This window comes from Heterodontus francisci, chromosome 41, assembly GCF_036365525.1.
Source record: "Heterodontus francisci isolate sHetFra1 chromosome 41, sHetFra1.hap1, whole genome shotgun sequence".
NCBI classification, from domain to species: Eukaryota; Metazoa; Chordata; class Chondrichthyes; order Heterodontiformes; family Heterodontidae; genus Heterodontus; species Heterodontus francisci.
Genome location: NC_090411.1, coordinates 6,386,384 through 6,399,764, shown reverse-complemented (window position 1 = coordinate 6,399,764; position 13,381 = coordinate 6,386,384).

Genomic DNA, 13,381 nt, shown 5'->3' with positions numbered 1-13,381 from the left:
TGTGTTGAAACGGTCTTTGGGATTTCCTGGGAGGGGAGGGTGATGAAAGGTTCTTTGGGATTCTGTCGGAGGGTAAGGTGATGAAAGGGTATTTGGGATTACCTGGGAGGGGAGGGTGATGAAAGGGTCTTTGGGATTTCCTGAGGGGGAGGGTGATGAAAGGGTCTTTGGGATTTCCTGGGGGGGAGGGTGATGAAGGGGCTTTGGGATTTCCTTGGGGGGGAGGGTGATGAAAGGTTCTTTGGGATTTCTTGGGGTGGTGGGTGATGAAGGGGTCTTTCGGATTTCCTGGGGGCGGAGAGTGTTGAAAGGGTCTTTGGGATTTGCTGAGGCGGACAGTGATGAAAGGGTCTTTGGGATTTCCTGTGGGGGTAGGGTGATGAAAGGGTCTTTGGGATTTCCTGGGTGGTAGGGTGATGAAAGGGTCTTTGGGATTTTCTGAGGCGGACAGTGATGAATGGGTCTTTGGGATTTCCTGTGGGGGTAGGGTGATTAAAAGGTCTTTGGGATTTCCTGAGAGGGAGGGTGATTAATGGGTCTTTGGGATTTCCTGGGAGGGGAGAATGATGAAAGGGTCTTTGGGATTTCCAAAGTGGGAGAGTGATGAAAGGGCCTTTGGGATTTCCGGGGTGGTGTATGATGAAGGGGTCTTTCGGATTTCCTGGGGGGGAGGGTGTTGAAAGGGTCTTTGGGATTTCCTGGTAGGGGAGGGTGATGAAAGGGTCTTTGGGATTTCCTGGGGGGTGTGTGATGAAGGGGTCTTTTAGATTTCCTGGAGGGGAGAGTGATGAAAGGGACTGGGATTTCCTGGGGGGGAGGGTGATGAAAGGGTCTTTGGAATTCATTGGGGGGGAGGGTGATGAAAGGGACTTTGGGATTTCCTGAGTGGGGAGGGTGATGAAGAGGTCTTTGGGATTTCCTGGGTGGGAGGGTGATGAAAGGGTCTTTGGGATTTCCTGGGGGGAGGGTGATGAAAGGGTCTTTGGGATTTCCTGGGAGGGGAGGGTGATGAAAGGGTCTTTGGGATTTCCTGAGGCGGACAGTGATGAAAGGGTCTTTGGGATTTCCTGTGGGGGTAGGGTGATGAAAGGGTCTTTGGGATTTCCTGGGTGGGAGGGTGTTGAAAGGGTCTTTGGGATTTCCTGGGAGGGGAGGGGAGGGTGATGAAAGGGTCTTTGGGATTTCCTAATGGGGAGAGTGATGAAAGGGTCTTTGGGATTTCCTGGGGGGTGTGTGATGAAGGGGTCTTTCGGATTTCCTGGGGGGCAGGGTGATGAAGGGGTCTTTGGGATTTCCTGGGGGGGTGGTGGAGGGTGATGAAGGGGTTTTTGGGATTTCCTGGGGTGGGGAGTGTGATGAAAGTGTCTTTCGGATTTCCTGGGAGGGGAGGGCGGGTGATGAAAGGGTCTTTGCCATATCCTGGTGGGGAGGGTGATGAAGGGCAATTTGGGATTTCCGTGGGGGGGGGGAGGGCTCGATGAAGGAGTCTTTGGGATTTCCTGGGTGGGAGGGTGATGAAAGGGTCTTTGGGATTTTCTGGGGGCACGGTGATGAAAGGGTCTTCGGGATTTCCTGGGGGGTGTGTGATGAAGGGGTCTTTCGGATTTCCTGTGGAGGGGAGTGTGTTGAAACGGTCTTTGGGATTTCCTGGGAGGGGAGGGTGATGAAAGGTTCTTTGGGATTCTGTCGGAGGGTAAGGTGATGAAAGGGTATTTGGGATTACCTGGGAGGGGAGGGTGATGAAAGGGTCTTTGGGATTTCCTGAGGGGGAGGGTGATGAAAGGGTCTTTGGGATTTCCTGGGGGGGAGGGTGATGAAGGGGCTTTGGGATTTCCTTGGGGGGGAGGGTGATGAAAGGTTCTTTGGGATTTCTTGGGGTGGTGGGTGATGAAGGGGTCTTTCGGATTTCCTGGGGGCGGAGAGTGTTGAAAGGGTCTTTGGGATTTGCTGAGGCGGACAGTGATGAAAGGGTCTTTGGGATTTCCTGTGGGGGTAGGGTGATGAAAGGGTCTTTGGGATTTCCTGGGTGGTAGGGTGATGAAAGGGTCTTTGGGATTTTCTGAGGCGGACAGTGATGAATGGGTCTTTGGGATTTCCTGTGGGGGTAGGGTGATTAAAAGGTCTTTGGGATTTCCTGAGAGGGAGGGTGATTAATGGGTCTTTGGGATTTCCTGGAGGGGGTGGTGATGAAAGGGTATTTGGGGTTTCCTGGGAGGGGAGGGTGATGAAAGGGTCTTTGGGAATTCCTGAGGGGGTGGGTGATGAAAGGGTCTTTGGGATTTCCTGGGAGGGATGGTGATGAAAGGATCTTTGGGATTTCTTGAGGGGGACAGTGATGAAAGGGTCTTTGGGATTTCCTGTGGGCGGAGGGTGATGAAAGGGTCTTTGGGATTTCCGGGGGGGGAGGGTGATGAAAGGGTCTTTGGGATTTCTTGGGTGGGTGCGGCAGGGTCTAAAGAGGGTCTTTGGGATTTCCTGGGGGGAGGATGATGATGGGGTCTTTGGGATTTCCTCGGGGGTTGGGCGAAGAAAGGGTCTTTGGGATTTCCTGAGGGGGTGGGTGATGAAAGGGTCTTCGGGATTTCCTGGAGGGGAGAGTGATGAAAGGGTCTTTGGGATTTCCTGGAGTGGGGGAGGGTGATGAAAGGGTCTTTGGAATTTCCTGGGGGGAGGTTGATGAAATGGTCTTTGGGATTTCCTGAGGGGGGAGGGTGATGAAAGGGTCTTTGGGATTTCCTGGGGTGGGGAGTGTGATGAATGTGTCTTTGGGATTTCCTGGGGGCGGGAGGGTGATGAAGGGGACTTTGGGATTCACCGGGGGCGATTTTGATGAAGGGGTCTTTGGGATTTTCTGGGGGGGGGGGAGGGTGTTGAAAGGGTCTTTGGGATTTCCTGGGGGGCGGTGGGTGATGAAGGGGTCTTTCTGATTTCCTGGGGGGGGGGAGGGTGTTGAAAGGGTCTTTGGGATTTCCTGGGAGGGGAGGGTGGTGAAAGGTTCTTTGGGATTCTGCTGGAGGGTAAGGTGATGAAAGGGTCTTTGGGATTACCTTGGAGGGGAGGGTGATGAAAGGGTCTTTGGGATTTCCTGAGGGGGAGGGTGATGAAAGGGTCTTTGGGATTTCCTGGGGGGGAGGGTGATGAAGGGGCTTTGGGATTTCCTGGAGGGGGAGGGTGATGAAAGGTTATTTGGGATTTTCTGGGGTGGTGGGTGATGAAGGGGTCTTTCGGATTTCCTGGGGGGGTAGGTGTTGAAAGGGTCTTTGGGATTTCCTGGGAGGGGAGGGTGATGAAAGGGTCTTTGGGATTTCCTGAGGCGGACAGTGATGAAAGGGTCTTTGGGATTTCCTGTGGGGGTAGGGTGATGAAAGGGTCTTTGGGATTTCCTGGGTGGGAGGGTGATGAAAGGGTCTTTGGGATTTCCTGGGTGTGGAGGGTGATGAAAGGGTCTTTGGGATTTCCTAAGGGGGAGAGTGATGAAAGGGACTTTGGGATTTCCTGTGGGGGTAGGGTGATGAAAAGGGTCTTTGGGATTTCCTGGGTGGGAGGGTGATGAAAGGGTCTTTGGGATTTCCTGGGTGTGGAGGGTGATGAAAGGGTCTTTGGGATTTCCTAAGGGGGAGAGTGATGAAAGGGTCTTTGGGATTTCCTGGGGGGAGGATGATGAAAAGGTCTTTGGGATTTCCTGGGGGGAGGGTGATGAAATGGTCTTTGGGATTTCCTGGGGGGTGTGTGATGAAGGGGTCTTTCGGATTTCCTGGGGGGCAGGGTGATGAAGGGGTCTTTGGGATTTCCTGGGGGGGTGGTGGAGGGTGATGAAGGGGTGTTTGGGATTTCCTGGGGTGGGGAGTGTGATGAAAGTGTCTTTGGGATTTCCTGGGAGGGGGGGCGGGTGATGAAAGGGTCTTTGGGATATCCTGGTGGGGAGGGTGATGAAGGGCAATTTGGGATTTCCGTGGTGGGGGGGAGGGGTTGATGAAGGGGTCTTTGGGATTTCCTGGGTGGGAGGGTGATGAAAGGGTCTTTGGGATTTTCTGGGGGCAGGGTGATGAAAGGGTCTTTGGGATTTCCTGGGGGGAGGGTGATGAAAGGGTGTTTGGGATTTCCTGGGGGGTGTGTGATAAAGGGGTCTTTCGGATTTCCTGAGGGGGAGGGTGATGATAGGGTCTTTGGGATTTCCTGGGTGGGAGGGTGATGAAAGGGTCTTTGGGATTTCCTGAGGGGGAGAGTGATGTAAGGGTCTTTGGAATTTATTGCGGGGGAGGATGATGAAAGGGTCTTTGGGATTTCCTGGGGGGCGGGTGATGAAAGGGTCTTTGGGATTTCCTGGGGGGTGTGTGATGAAGGGGTCTTTTGGATTTCCTGGAGGGGAGAGAGATGAAAGGGACTTTAGGATTTCCTGGGGGGGAGGGTGATGAAAGGGTCTTTGGAATTTATTGAGGGGGAGGGTGATGAAAGGGTCTTTGGGATTTCCTGAGTGGGGAGGGTGATGAAGAGGTCTTTGGGATTTCCTTGGTGGGAGGGTGATGAAAGGGTCTTTGCGATTTCCTGGGGGGTGTGTGATGAAGTGGTCTTTTGGATTTCCTGGGGGGGCAGGGTGTTGAAACGGTCTTTGGGATTTCCTGGGAGGGGAGAATGATGAAAGGGTCTTTGGGATTTCCAAAGTGGGAGAGTGATGAAAGGGCCTTTGGGATTTCCGGGGTGGTGTATGATGAAGGGGTCTTTCGGATTTCCTGGGGGGGAGGGTGTTGAAAGGGTCTTTGGGATTTCCTGGTAGGGGAGGGTGATGAAAGGGTCTTTGGGATTTCCTGGGGGGTGTGTGATGAAGGGGTCTTTTAGATTTCCTGGAGGGGAGAGTGATGAAAGGGACTGGGATTTCCTGGGGGGGAGGGTGATGAAAGGGTCTTTGGAATTCATTGGGGGGGAGGGTGATGAAAGGGACTTTGGGATTTCCTGAGTGGGGAGGGTGATGAAGAGGTCTTTGGGATTTCCTGGGTGGGAGGGTGATGAAAGGGTCTTTGGGATTTCCTGGGGGGAGGGTGATGAAAGGGTCTTTGTGATTTCCTGGGGGGTGTGTGATGAAGGGGTCTTTTGGATTTCCTGTGGGGGGAGGGTGTTGAAACGGTCTTTGGGATTTCCTGGGAGGGGAGATTGATGAAAGGGTCTTTGGGATTTCCAAAGGGGGAGAGTGATGAAAGGGTCTTTGGCATTTCCTGGGAGGAGGATGATGAAAGGGTCTTTGGGATTTCCTGGGGGGAGGGTGATGAAAGGTTCTTTGGGATTTCCTGGGGGGTGTGTGATGAAGGGGTCTTTCGGATTTCCTGGGGGGCGAGGGTGTTGAAAGGGTATTTGGGATTTCCTGGGTGTGGAGGGTGATGAAAGGGTCTTTGGGATTTCCTGGGGTGGTGAGTGTGATGAAAGTGTCTTTGGGATTTCCTGGGAGGGGGGGAGGGTGATGAAAGGGTCCTTGGGATTTCCTGGGGGGGGAGGGTGATGATGGGGAATTTGGGATTTCCGTTGGGGGGGAGGGAGATGAAGGGGTCTTTGGGATTTCCAGCGGGGGTGGGAGGGTGATGAAAGGGTCTTTGGGACTTCCTGAGGGGGAGAGTGATGAAATGGTCTTTTGGATTTCCTGTGGGGGGAGGGTGATGAAAGGGTCTTTGGGATTTCCTGGGGGGGAGGGTGATGAAAGGGTCTTTGAGATTTCCTGAGAGGAATGGTGATTAAAGGGTCTTTGGGATTTCCCGGACGGGGAGGGAGGGTCTAAAAAGGGTCTTTGGGATTTCCTGGGGGGAGGATGATGAAGGGGTGTTTGGGATTTCCTCGGGGGTTGGGTGATGAAAGGGTCTTTGGGATTTCCTGAGGGGGAGGGTGATGAAAGGGTCTTTGGGATTTCCTGGAGGGGAGAGTGATGAAAGGGTCTTTGGGATTTCCTGGGGTCGGGGAGGGTGATGAAAGGGTCTTTGGAATTTCTTGGGGGGAGGGTGAGATAGGGGTCTTTGGGATTTCCTGAGGGGGGAGGGTGATGAAAGGGTTTTTGGTATTTCCTGGGGTGGGGAGGGTGATGAATATGTCTTTGGCATTTCTTGTGGGGGGGAGGGTGATGAATGGGTCTTTGGGATTTCCTGTGGGGGAGGGTGATGAAGGGGTCTTTCTGATTTCCTGGGGGGGGGTGGTTGAAAGGGTCTTTGGGATTTCCTGGGAGGGGAGGGATGATGTAAGGGGCTTTGGGATTTCCTGGGAGGGGAGGGTGATGAAAGGGTCTTTGGGATTACCTGGGAAGGGAGGGTGATGAAAGGATCTTTGGGATTTCCTGAGAGGCAGGGTGATGAAAGGGTCTTTGGGATTCCCTTGGGGGGAGGGTGATGAAGGGGCTTTGGGATTTCCTGGGGGTGGAGTGTGATGAAAGGGTCTTTGGGATTTTCTGGTGGGAGTGTGATGAAAGGGTCTTTGGGATTTCCTGGGGGGTGTGTGATGAAGGGGTCTTTCGGATTTCCTGGGGGGGAGGGTGTTGAAAGGGTCTTTGGGATTTCCTGGGAGGGGAGGGTGATGAAAGGGTCTTTGGGATTTCCTAAGGGGGAGAGTGATGAAAGGGTTTTTGGGATTTGATGGGGGGAGGATGATGAAAGGGTCTTTGGGATTGCCTGGGCGGAGGGTGTTGAAAGATCTTTGGGATTTCCTGTGTGGTGTGTGATGAAGGGGTCTTTCGGATTTCCTGGGGGGGGAGGGTGTTGAAACGTTCTTTGGGATTTCCTGGGAGGGGAGAATGATGAAAGGGTCTTTGGGATTTCCAAAGGGGGAGAGTGATGAAAGGGTCTTTGGGATTTCCTGGGAGGAGGATGATGAAAGGGTCTTCGGGATTTCCTGGGGGGAGGGTGATGAAAGGGTCTTTGGGATTTCCTGGGGGGTGTGTGATGAAGGGGTCTTTTGGATTTCCTGGAGGGGAGAGTGATGAAAGGGACTTTGGGATTTCCTGGGGGGGAGGGTGATGAAAGGGTCTTTGGAATTTATTGGGGGGGAGGGTGATGAAAGGGTCTTTGGGATTTCCTGAGTGGGGAGGGTGATGAAGAGGTCTTTGGGATTTCCTGGGTGGGAGGGTGATGAAAGGGTCTTTGGGATTTCCTGGGGGGAGGGTGATGAAAGGGTCTTTGCGATTTCCTGGGGGGTGTGTGATGAAGGGGTCTTTTGGATTTCCTGGGGGGGGAGGGTGTTGAAACGGTCTTTGGGATTTCCTGGGAGGGGAGGGTGATGAAAGGGTCTTTGGGATTTCCTGGGGGGGTGTGTGATGAAGGGGTCTTTCGGATTTCCTGGGGGGGAGGGTGTTGAAAGGGTCTTTGGGATTTCCTGGGAGGGGAGGGTGATGAAAGGGTCTTTGGGATTTCCTAAGGGGGAGAGTGATGAAAGGGTCTTTGGGATTTGATGGGGGGAGGATGATGAAAGGGTCTTTGGGATTTCCTGGGTGGAGGGTGTTGAAAGATCTTTGGGATTTCCTGGGGGGTGTGTGATGAAGGGGTCTTTCGGATTTCCTGGGGGGGGGGGTGTTGAAACGGTCTTTGGGATTTCCTGGGAGGGTAGATTGATGAAAGGGTCTTTGGGATTTCCAAAGGGGGAGGATGATGAAAGGGTCTTTGGGATTTCCTGGGGGGAGGGTGATGAAAGGGTCTTTGGGATTTCCTGGGGAGTGTGTGATGAAGGGGTCTTTTGGATTTCCTGGAGGGGAGAGTGATGAAAGGGACTTTGGGATTTCCTGGGGGGGAGGGTGATGAAAGGGTCTTTGGGATTTCCTGAGTGGGGAGGGTGATGAAGAGGTCTTTGGGATTTCCTGGGTGGGAGGGTGATGAAAGGGTCTTTGGGATTTCCTGGGGGGAGGGTGATGAAAGGGTCTTTGGGATTTCCTGGGGGGTGTGTGATGAAGGGGTCTTTTGGATTTCCTGTGGGGGGAGGGTGTTGAAACGGTCTATGGGGTTTCCTGGGAGGGGAGATTGATGAAAGGGTTTTTGGGATTTCCTGGGAGGAGGATGATGAAAGGGTCTTTGGGATTTCTTGGGGGGAGGGTGATCAAAGGGTCTTTGGGATTTCCTGGGGGGGTGTGTGATGAAGGGGTATTTCGGATTTCCTGGGCGTGGAGAGTGATGAAAGGGTCTTTGGGATTTCCTGGGGTGGTGAGTGTGATGAAAGTGTCTTTGGGATTTCCTGGGAGAAGGGGGAGGGTGATGAAAGGGTCTTTGGGATTTCCTGTGGGGGGAGGGTGATGAAAGGGTCTTTGGGATTTCCTGGGGGGGAGGGTGATGAAAGGGTCTTTGAGATTTCCTGAGAGGAAGGGTGATTAAAGGGTCTTTGGGATTTCCCGGACGGGGAGGGAGGGTCTAAAAAGGGTCTTTGGGATTTCCTGGGGGGAGGATGATGAAGGGGTATTTGGGATTTCCTCGGGGGTTGGGTGATGAAATGGTCTTTGGGATTTCCTGAGGGGGAGGGTGATGAAAGTGTCTTTGGGATTTCCTGGAGGGGAGAGTGATGAAAGGGTCTTTGGGATATCCTGGGGTCGGGGAGGGTGATGAAAGGGTCTTTGGAATTTCTTGGGGGGAGGGTGATGAAGGGGTCTTTGGGATTTCCTGAGGGGGGAGGGTGATGAAAGGGTTTTTGGGATTTCCTGGGGTGGGGAGGGTGATGAATATGTCTTTGGCATTTCTTGTGGGGGGGAGGGTGATGAATGGGTCTTTGGGATTTCCTGTGGGGGAGGGTGATGAAGGGGTCTTTCTGATTTCCTGGGGTTGGGGGGGGTGTGGTTGAAAGGGTCTTTGGGATTTCCTGGGAGGGGAGGATGATGTAAGGGGCTTTGGGATTCCGTGGGAGGGTAGGGTGATGATAGGGTCTTTGGGATTACCTGGGAAGGGAGGGTGATGAAAGGGTCTTTGGGATTTCCTGAGAGGCAGGGTGATGAAAAGGTCTTTGGGATTCCCTGGAGGGAAGGGTGATGAAGGGGCTTTGGGATTTCCTGGGGGTGGAGGGTGATGAAAGGGTCTTTGGGATTTTCTGGTGGGAGTGTGATGAAAGGGTCTTTGGGCTTTCCTGGGGGGTGTGTGATGTAAGGGTCTTTGGGATTTCCTGGGAGGGGATGGTGATGTAAGGGGCTTTGGGATTCCATGGGAGGGTAGGGTGATGATAGGGTCTTTGGGATTTCCTGGGAGGTGAGGGTGATGAAAGGGTCTTTGGGAATTCCTGAGGGGGATGGTGATGAAAGGGTCTTTGGGATTTTCTGAGGGGGACAGTGATGAAAGGGTCTTTGGGATTTCTTGTGGGAGGAGGGTGATGAAAGGGTCTTTGAGATTTCCTGAGAGGGAGGGTGATTAAAGGGTCTTTGGGATTTCCTGGGCGAGGAGGGAGGGTCTAAAAAGGGTCTGTGGGATTTCCTGGGGGGAGGATGATGAAAGGGTCTTTGGGATTTCCTGAGAGGCAGGGTGATGAAAGGGTCTTTGGGATTCCCTGGGGGGGAGGGCGATGAAGGGGCTTTGGGATTTCCTGGGGGTGGAGGGTGATGAAAGGGTCTTTGGGATTTTCTGGTGGGAGTGTGATGAAAGGGTCTTTGGGATTTCCTGGGGGGTGTGTGATGTAAGGGTCTTTGGGATTTCCTGGGAGGGGATGGTGATGTAAGGGGCTTTGGGATTCTGTGGGAGGGTAGGGTGATGATAGGGTCCTTGGGATTTCCTGGGAGGTGAGGGTGATGAAAGGGTCTTTGGGAATTCCTGAGGGGGTGGGTGATGTAAGGGTCTTTGGGATTTCCTGGGTGGGATGGTGATGAAAGGGTCTTTGGGAATTCCTGAGGGGGTGGGTGATGAAAGGGTCTTTGAGATTTCCTGAGAGGGAGGGTGATTAAACGGTGTTTGGGATTTCCTGGGCAACGAGGGAGGGTCTAAAAAGGGTCTGTGGGATTTCCTGGGGGGAGGATGATGAAGGGGTGTTTGGGATTTCCTCGGGGGTTGGATGATGAAAGGGTCTTTGGGATTTCCTGAGGGGGAGGGTGATGAAAGGGTCTCTGGGATTTCCTGGAGGGGAGAGTGATGAAAGGGTCTTTGGGAATTCCTGGGGTGGGGGAGGGTGATGAAAGGGTCTTTGAAATTTTTTGGGGGGAGGTGTGATGAAAGGGTCTTTGGGATTTCCTGAGGGGGGAGGGTGATGAAAGGGTCTTTGGGATTTCCTGGAGGGGGAGGGTGATGGAAGGTTCTTTTGATTTCCTGGCGGGGAGGATGATGAAAGGGTCTTTGGGATTTGCTGGGGGTAGGGGAGAGTGATGAAAAGGTCTTTGGGATTTCCTGGGGCGAGGGTAATGAAAGGGCCTTTGAGATTTCTTGGGGGGAAGTGTGATGAGAGTGTCTTTGGGATTTCCTGGGGGTGAGGATGATGCAATTTTCTTTGAGATATCCTGGTGGGGGGGAGGGTGATGAAAGGGTCTTTGGGATTTCCTGGTGGGGGAGGGTGATGAAAGGGTCTTTAGGATTTCCAGAAGGGGGGGGAGGGTGATGAAAGGATCTTTGGGATTTCCTGGGGGGGGAGGGTGATGAAATGTTCTTTGGGATTTCCCTTGAGGGGAGGGTGATGAAAGGATCTTTGGGATTTCCTGAGGGGGAGAGTGATGAAAGGGTCTTTGGGATTTCCAGGGGGGGAGAGTGATGAAAGGGTGTTTGGGATTTCCTGAGGGGAAGTGTGATGTAAGGGTCTTTGGGATTTCCTGGGGGGGAGGGTGATGAAAGGGACTTTGGTATTTCCTGGGGGGGGAGATGGTGATATGAGGGTCTTTGGGATTTCCTGTTGGGGAGGGTGATGAAAGGTTCTTTGGGATTTCCTGGGGTGGAGGGTGATGAAAGGGTCTTTGGGATTTCCTGGGGGGGGGGAGGGTCATGATAGGGTCTTTGGGATTTCCTGGGGGGGGAGGGTGATGAAAGGGTCTTTGAACGTTCCGTGGAGGGGAGGGTGAAGAAAGGATCTTTGGGAGTTCCTGGCGGTGAGGGTGATGAAAGGGTCCTTGGGATTTCCGGGGGGGAGAGGGTGATGAAAGGGTCTTTGGTATTTGCTGGGGGGGAGGGTGATGAAAGGGTCTTAGGGATTTCCTGGGAGTGGAGGTTGATGAAAGTGTCTTTGGGATTTCCTGGAGGGGGAGAGTGATGAAAGGGTCTTTGGGATTTCCTGTTGGGGAGGGTGATGAAAGGTTCTTTGGGATTTCCTGGGTGGGAGGGTGATGAAAGGGTCTTTGGGATTTCCTGGGGGGGGTGGGTGATGAAAGGGTCTTTGAATTTTCCTGGGGTGGCGAGGGTGAAGAAAGGATCTTTGGGAGTTCCTGGGAGGGAGGGTGATGAAAGGGTCTTTGAGATTTCCTGGGGGGGGGGTGATGAAAGTGTCTTTGGGATTTCCTGGGGTGAGGGTGATGAAAGGGTCTTTGGGATTTCTTGGGGGAGGGTGATGAAAGGGTCTTTGGAATTTCCTGGGGGCGAGGGTGATGAAGGGTCTTTGGGATTTCCTGGGAGGGGAGGGTGATGAAAGGATCTTTGGGATTACCTGGGGGGGAGGGTGATGAAAGGGTCTTTGGGATTTCCTGAGAGGGAGGGTGATTAAAGGGTCTTTGGGATTTCCTGGGCGGGAAGGGAGGGTCTAAAAAGGGTCTGTGGGATTTCTGGGGGGAGGATGATGAAAGGGTCTTTGGGATTCCCTGGGGGGGAGGGCGATGAAGGGGCTTTGGGATTTCCTGGGGGTGGAGGGTGATGAAAGGGTCTTTGGGATTTCCTGGTGGGAGTGTGATGAAAGGGTCTTTGGGATTTCCTGGGGGGTGTGTGATGTAAGGGTCTTTGGGATTTCCTGGGAGGGGATGGTGATGTAAGGGGCTTTGGGATTCCGTGGGAGGGTAGGGTGATGATAGGGTCTTTGGGATTTCCTGGGAGGTGAGGGTGATGAAAGGGTCTTTGGGAATTCCTGAGGGGGTGGGTGATGTAAGGGTCTTTGGGATTTCCTGGGTGGGATGGTGATGAAAGGGTCTTTGGGAATTCCTGAGGGGGTGGGTGATGAAAGGGTCTTTGAGATTTCCTGAGAGGGAGGGTGATTAAAGGGTGTTTGGGATTTCCTGGGCGACGAGGGAGGGTCTAAAAAGGGTCTGTGGGATTTCCTGGGGGGAGGATGATGAAGGGGTGTTTGGGATTTCCTCGGGGGTTGGGTGATGAAAGGGTCTTTGGGATTTCCTGAGGGGGAGGGTGATGAAAGGGTCTCTGGGATTTCCTGGAGGGGAGAGTGATGAAAGGGTCTTTGGGATTTCCTGGGGTGGGGGAGGGTGATGAAAGGGTCTTTGAAATTTTTTGGGGGGAGGTGTGATGAAAGGGTCTTTGGGATTTCCTGAGGGGGGAGGGTGATGAAAGGGTCTTTGGGATTTCCTGGAGGGGGAGGGTGATGGAAGGTTCTTTTGAATTCCTGGCGGGGAGGATGATGAAAGGGTCTTTGGGATTTGCTGGGGGTAGGGGAGAGTGATGAAAAGGTCTTTGGGATTTCCTGGGGCGAGGGTAATGAAAGGGCCTTTGAGATTTCTTGGGGGGAAGTGTGATGAGAGTGTCTTTGGGATTTCCTGGGGGTGAGGATGATGCAATTTTCTTTGAGATATCCTGGTGGGGGGGAGGGTGATGAAAGGGTCTTTGGGATTTCCTGGTGGGGGAGGGTGATGAAAGGGTCTTTGGGATTTCCTGGGGGGGGAGGGTGATGAAAGGGTCTTTGGGATTTCCTGGGGGGGGAGGGTGATGAAAGGGTCTTTGGGATTTCCTGGGGGGGGAGGGTGATGAAAGGGTCTTTGGGAATTCCTGAGGGGGTGGGTGATGAAAGGGTCTTTGGGATTTCCTGGGAGGGATGGTGATGAAATGTGGGGGCAGCGATCTCTCTCCATTGTGGGTAAGAACCTGGTCATCAGGTGCGAGGCGCTCACGTTGTTGCTCTACGTGGCGCAGGTCTGGCCCATACCCCACTCCTGCGCCGTGGCAGTCACCCGAGCCATTTTCCGCTTCGTCTGGGGATCTAAAATGGACCGGGTCCGGAGGGACACGATGTTCAAATCTCTGGACAAGGGCAGGAAAAATGTACCCAACGTGGCCCTCATCCTGATGACCACCTTCGTGTGCGGCTGCATCAAGCTATGTGTCGATCCCCAGTACGCAAACTCCAAGTGTCACTACGTGCTGAGGTTCTATCTGTCCCCGGTGTTGCGAAGGATGGGCCTGGTCACATTGCCGCGGAACGCTCCGTGCAGTTGGGCGGCGCCGTACCACCTATCCTTCGTGGAGCAGTTTCTGCGGAAAAACACATTTGACCACCGGTCCATCAGGCAGTGGTCTGCACGGAATGTCCTCAAGGCCCTACG